Source organism: Salvelinus sp. IW2-2015, unplaced genomic scaffold (assembly GCF_002910315.2).
Source record: "Salvelinus sp. IW2-2015 unplaced genomic scaffold, ASM291031v2 Un_scaffold2781, whole genome shotgun sequence".
In the NCBI taxonomy this organism is placed as follows: domain Eukaryota; kingdom Metazoa; phylum Chordata; class Actinopteri; order Salmoniformes; family Salmonidae; genus Salvelinus; species Salvelinus sp. IW2-2015.
The window spans coordinates 43,411-50,872 of NW_019944083.1; positions in this window are offsets into that span (position 1 = coordinate 43,411).

Genomic DNA, 7,462 nt, shown 5'->3' on the forward strand with positions numbered 1-7,462 from the left:
ATAACATGGCTTCTATACAGGCGAGGAAACAGTAATAAACATGGCTTACACAGGAAGTAGAAAATAACATGACTATATACACGGAAGATAGAAAAATAACATGGCTATATACAGGGAGTAGAAAAAATAACATGACTATATACAAGAAGTAGAAAATTAACATGACTAATACAGGAAAGTAGAAAATAACATGGCTATATACAGGGAGTAGAAAATAACATGGCTATATACAGGGAGTAGAAAATAACATGACTATATACAGGAGTAGAAAATAACATGACTATATACAAGAAGTACAGAAAAATAACATGACTATATACAGGAAGTAGAAAAAAACATGGCTATATACAGGAAGTAGAAAATAACATGGCTATATACAGGAAGTAGAAAATACCATGCTATATACAGGAAGTAGAAAATAACACAGCTATATACAGGGAGTAGAAAAAACACGACTATATACAGGAAGTAGAAATAACACGACTATATACAGGGAGTAGAAAAATAACATGACTATATACAGGAAGTAGAAAATAACACGACTATATACAGGGAAGTAGCAGGTAATAACATGGCTAATTACAGTGAGTACCAGGTAATAACATGGCTATATACAGGGAGTACCACGGTAATAACATGGCTATATACAGGAGTACCAGGTAATAACATGGCTATATACAGGGAGTACCAGTTAATAACATGGCTATATACAGGGAGTACCAGGTAATACATGGCTATATACAGGGAAGAGTACCAGTAATAACATGCTAATATACAGGAGTACCAGGTAATAACATGACTATTACAGGAGTACCAGGTAATAACATGACTATATACAGGGAGTACCAGTAATAACATGGCTATATCAGGAGTACCAGTAAACCATGGCTATATTACAGGGAGTACCAGGTAATAACATGGCTATATACAGGATATTACCAGGTAATAACATGACTATATACAGGGAGTACCAGTAATAACATGGCTATATACAGGGAAGTACCAGGTAATAACATGGCTATATACAGGATATTACCAGGTAATAACATGACTATATACAGGGAGTACCAGGTAATAACAGGCTATATACAGGGAGTACCAGGTAATAACATGCATATATACAGAATACCAGGTAATAACATGCTATATACAGGGAGTACCAGGTAATAACATGGCTATATACAGGAGTACCAGGTAATAACATGGCTATATACAGGTAGTACCAGGTAATAACATGGCTATATACAGGGAGTACCAGGTAATAACATGGCTATATACAGGAGTACCAGGTAATAACATGGTATATACAGGGCAGTACCAGGTAATAACATGGACTATATACGGAGTACCAGGTAATACCATGGCTATATACAGGGAGTACCAGGTAATAACATGGCTATATACAGGAGTACCAGGTAATAACATGGCTATATACAGGAGTACCAGGTAATAACATGGCTATATACAGGGAGTACCAGTAATAACATGGCTATATACAAGATACCAGGTAATAACATGACTATATACAGAGGAGTACCAGGTAATAACATGACTATAACAGGGAGTACCAGGTAATAACATGGCTATATACAGGGAGTACCAGGTAATAACATGGCTATATACAGGGAGTACCAGGTAATAACATGGCTATATACAGGGAGTACCAGGTAATAACATGGCTATATACAGGAGTACCAGGTAATAAACATGGCTATATACAGGAGTACCAGGTAATACATGGCTAATACAGGAGTACCAGGTAATAACATGGCTATATACAGGGAGTACCAGGTAAATACATGGCTATATACAGGATACCAGGAATAACTGGCTATATACAGGGAGTACCAGGTAATAACATCTATATACAGGGAGTACCAGGTAATAACATGGTATTACAGAATACCAGGTATAACATGACTATATACAGGGAAGTACCAGGTAATAACATGCATATACAGGGAGTACCAGGAATAACATGGCTATATACAGGGAGTACCAGGTAATAACATGGCTATATACAGGAGTACCAGGTAATAACATGGCTATATACAGCAGGGAGTACCAGGTAATAACATGACTATATACAGGGAGTACCAGGTAATAACATGGCATATACAGGAGTACCAGGTAATAACATGGCTATATACAGGGAGTACCAGGTAATAACATGGCTATATACAGGAGTACAAGGTAATAACATGGCTATATACAGATATTACCAGGTAAAACATGGCTATATACAGGAATACCAGGTAATAACATGGCTATATACAGGGAGTACCAGGTAATAACATGGCTATATACAGGGAGTACCAGGTAATAACATGGCTATATACAGGAGTACCAGGTAATAACATGGCTATATACAGGAGTACCGGTAATAACATGGCTATATACAGGGAGGACCAGTAATAACATGACTATTATACAGGAGTACCAGGTAATAACATGGCTATATACAGGAATACCAGGTAATAACATGGCTATATTACAGGAGTAACAGGTAATAACATGCTATATACAGGGAGTCCAGGTAATACCATGGCTATATACACAGGGAGTACCAGGTAATAACATGGCTATATACAGGGAGTACCAGGTAATAACATGGCTATATACAGGGAGTACCAGGTAATAACATGGCAGGTATTTTGTCAGCTGTTCGAGCACATTCAATCTTTTCTTGAACCAAGACGAAGTTCGGTAGCCAAAGACTACGCCCCTTTGTCGGTGATTGGTCAACAGTAGGGATTCTTCAATGAAGTGTTTGTTGTAATTCAACAACAAGACGACTAGTTAATGCAAATGTTTTTCCCCCCTTGTGAAATAACACACCCAACAGTTAGAAAAGGTAAGACATCCTCTGCAAAAACATCCAAAAATTACAGATTTCTTGAGTTTTCTTAGATTAATTCGGACTATTTTGAGGAAGTGTCCTTGTTGCTACAGGGTCTCAAGTGTGAAAAAATAATGGACTATTTTCTCTTGTTTTTTTTCGAGCAACGATATTTTAAGTATCCAAGCACAGACGTTTTCCCCTCGCTAGCCGAGATCTGCCAGGATCAACCAATCTGTCTGCTGACGCCTTGAGACACCTCAGTTCTATTGATGTAATGCAGCATGAAAGCTCGGTCTGTCACCCCCCTCCCCCATACACACCATGCTCTGCACAACACACTAATCACCACGTCTCCATGGCGTTGGATAAGTGTGTGTGTGTGTGTGTGTGTGTGTGTGTGTGTGTGTGTGTTCACACCAACAACAATGTGCTATCCTGGAGCCAAAGCTCACAGCTCCTACAAACTACAAATAAATGAACATCTTGTCTGTTCTCGGACTCCTGCCTGTCTAGTGACATGCATCAGAAACCATTTAAAGCACACGTGTAAAACTCATTCCACGGAGGGCAGAGTGTCTGTAGGTTTTCACTCTTCCCATTGATGACTTAAGGTGATTACTAATTAGTCAACTCCCCCTCACCTGGTTGTCCAGGTCTCAGTAAGGAACTCCCCTCACCTGGTTGTCTAGGTCTCAGTAAGGAACTCCCCTCACCTAGTGGTCCAGGTCTCAGTAAGGAACTCCCCCTCACCTAGTGGTCCAGGTCTCAGTAAGAAACTCCCCCTCACCTGGTGGTCCAGGTCTCAGTAAGCCCTCCCTCCTCCCGTGTTGTTGTGATAAGATTGGCTGTGACATCACCATCTAAACAAAGAACTGGCTGTGACATCACATCTGACAAAGACTGGCTGTGACATCACCCATCTAACAATGACTGGCTGTGAACTCACCCCATCTAGCAAAGACTGCTTGACTCACCTCTAACAAAGACTGGCTGTGAAACATCACCAATCTAAAAAGACTGGCTGTGAAATCACTCATCTAACAAAGACTGGCTGCTGACATCACCCATCTGAACAAAAGAACTGGCTGTGACATCACCCATCTGCAAAGAACTGGCTGTGACATCAACCCATCTCACAAAGACTGGCTGTTGAATCACCCATCTGACAAAGATGGCTGTGACATCACCATCTAACCAAAGACTGGCTGTGGACAATCACCCATCTGACAACGACCTGGCTGTACATCACCCATCTAACAAACGACTGGCTGTGGAAACATCACCCATTCGACAAAGACTGCTGTTCGACATCAGCCATCTAACATGACTGCTAAGACATCACAAATCTAACAAAGACTGGCTGTGACAGTCACCCATCTAACAAAGAACTGGCTGTGACATCACCATCTAACAATGACTGGCTGTGCTACCTAACAGATGCTGACATCCCAACAAAGACTGGCTGTGACATCACCCATCTAACAAAAACTGGCGTGTGACATCACCCATCTAACAAAGACTGGCTTACGACCATTCCCGCGGCATCCCCCTAACAAAAGACTGACTGTGACATCACCCATCTAAACAAAGGACGGCTGTGATATCACCCGTTGACTACAAAGGACTGGCTGTGACATCACCCATTAACAAACGACTGGCTGGTGACATCACCCATCTAAACCAAATGACTGCAGTGACAATCACACATCTAACAAAGACTGCCGTGACATCACCCATCTAACAATGACTGCTGTGACAATCACCCATCTAACAAAAGACTGCCGTGGCATCACCCCTTTAACAAAAACTGGCTGTGACATCACCCATCTAACAATGACTGGTGTGTGGCATCACCATCTAAACAAAGACTGGCTGTGACGTCACCCATCTAACATAGACTGGCTGTGACATCAACCATCTGAACAAGTACTAGCTGTGACAACACCCATACTGACAAAGACTGGCTGTGACATCACCAATCTGACAAAGACTGGCTGTGACATCTACCCATCTAACAATGACTGGCTGTGACCATCACCCATCTAACAATAGACTGGCTTGTGACACACCACTAAAAGACTGCATCTGAATCAAGCCACTGCGTACAATACATCTGAACAAACTGACTGTGAACATCACACCATTTAACAAAGACTGGCTGTGGACATCCCCATCTAACAAAGACTGACTGCTGACTCACCCATCTAACAAGACTGACTGTGACATCACCCATCTAACAAGACTTGGCTGTGACACCCCATCTAAACAAAGAATGGCTGTGACATCCCCCATCTAACAAAGACTGGCCTGTGACATTCACCTCATCTACAAAGACTGCGCTGTGACATCACCCATCTAACAAAAGACTGGCTGTGACATACCCATCTAACAAAGACTGACTGTTGACATCACCCATCTAACAAAGACTGGCTGTGAACATCCCCCATTCTAAAAAGGACTGACTGTGACATCACCCATCTAACCAAAGACTGGCTGTGATATCACCGTCTAACAAAGACTGGCTGTGACATCACCATCTAACAAAGACTGGCTGTGACATCACCCATCGTAACACAAAGACTGGCTGTGACATCCCCCCAATTCTAACAAAGACTGGCTGTGACATCACCGCCATCTAACAAAGATGGCTGTGACAGTACCCAATCATGACAAAAGACTGGCTGTGACATAAGCCATCAACAAAGACTGGAGTTGTGACATCACCCATATCTGACAAAGACTGGCCGTGACATCCCCCATCTAAACAAAGACATGACTGTGACATCACACCATCTAACAGACTGGCCTGTGATAGTCACCCGTCTAACAAAGACGGCTGCTGACATCCACCCATCTAACAAAAGACTGCTGGTGACATCACCCCATCTGACAAAGACTGCGGCTTGTGACATCACCCATCTGACAAAGCACTTGGCTGTGACATCACCCATCTAACAAAGACTGGCTGTGACATCACCCATCTGACAAACTGGCTGGACATCACACATCTAACAAAAACTGCCGTGACATCACCCATCTAAACAATACTAGGCTTGTGGGGGCATCACCCATCTAACAAAGACTGGCCGTGGCATCACCCATTTAACAAAAACTGGCATGTGACATCACCCTACTAACATGACTGGTTGTGGCATCAACCCATCCTAAAAAGACTGGCTGTGACCATCACCCCATCTGACAAAGACTGGCTGTGGGACATCACCCATCCTAAAATGACTGGGCTGTGACATCACCATCTAACAATGACTGGTTTGTGGCATCACCCATACTACAAAGACGGCTTGTGACATCACCCTCTGACAAAGACTGGCTGGGACATACCCATCTACAATGACTGGCTTGTGGACATCACCCATCTAACTAACAAAGACTGGCTGTGACATCACCCATTACAAAGACTGACTGTGACCAAATCACCCATTTAACAAACGACTGGCTGTGACAAATCCCCCATCTAACAAAGACGGCTGTGAACAGTCACCCTCTAACAAAGACTGGCTGATGACCACCCATCTAACAAGCACTGACTGGTGACATCACCTGTCTAACAAAGTCTAGAGTGACATCACACATCTAAAAAGTCTGGCTGTGGACATCACCCATCTAACACAAAGACTGGCTGTGACTAATCACCCCATCTAACAAAGATGGCTGTGACATCACCTGTCTAACATAAGATCTAGATGTGACATCACCCATCTAACAAAGTCTGGATTGTGACATCACCATCTAGCACAAAGACTGGCTTGACATCAACCCATCTAACAAAGACTGGCTGCTGACATCAACCTGTTAACAAAGACTGGCGTTGACATCACCCATCTAACAAAAGACTGGCTGTGACATCACCCATCTCAACAAAGACTGCCTGTTGACAGTCCCCCATCAAACAATGACCTGGCTGTGGACCATCACCCATCTAACAAAGACTGGCGTTGACATCACCCATCTAACAAAGACTGCTGTGACATCACCCATCTAACAAGACTGGCTGTGACATCGACCCACTCTAACAACCCATCTAACAAAGGGGACTTTGAGGCTGTGACATCAACCCATCTAACAAAGACTGGCTGTGACATCACCCATCTAACAAAGACTGGCTTGACATCACCCATCTAACAAAGACTGCTGTGACATCCCCATCTAACAGATAGACTGGCTGTGCTCTGGGACATCACCCATCTAACAATGACTGGCTGTGACATCACCCATCTAACAAAGACTGGCTGTGACATCACCTGTCTAACAAAGACTGGCTGTGACATCACCCATCTAACAAAGACTGGTCTGTGACATCACCCGATCTAACAAAGACTGGCTGTGACATCCCCATTAACAATGACTGCTTGACATCCCCATCTAACATAGACTGGCTGTAACATCACCCGTCTAACAAAGACTGGCTGTGACATGACCCGTCTAACAATGACTGACTTGTGACATCCCCCATCTAACATAGACTGCTGTAACATCACCCGTCTAACAAAGTCTGGCTGTGTGTGCTACTGAAAGAGATGTCTAGTTAACATGTTACCTGAACCTGGTTGTATTGCCTTTAAGCTACAGCTGCTGCCCTCTTTAGTAATTTTGGCATTG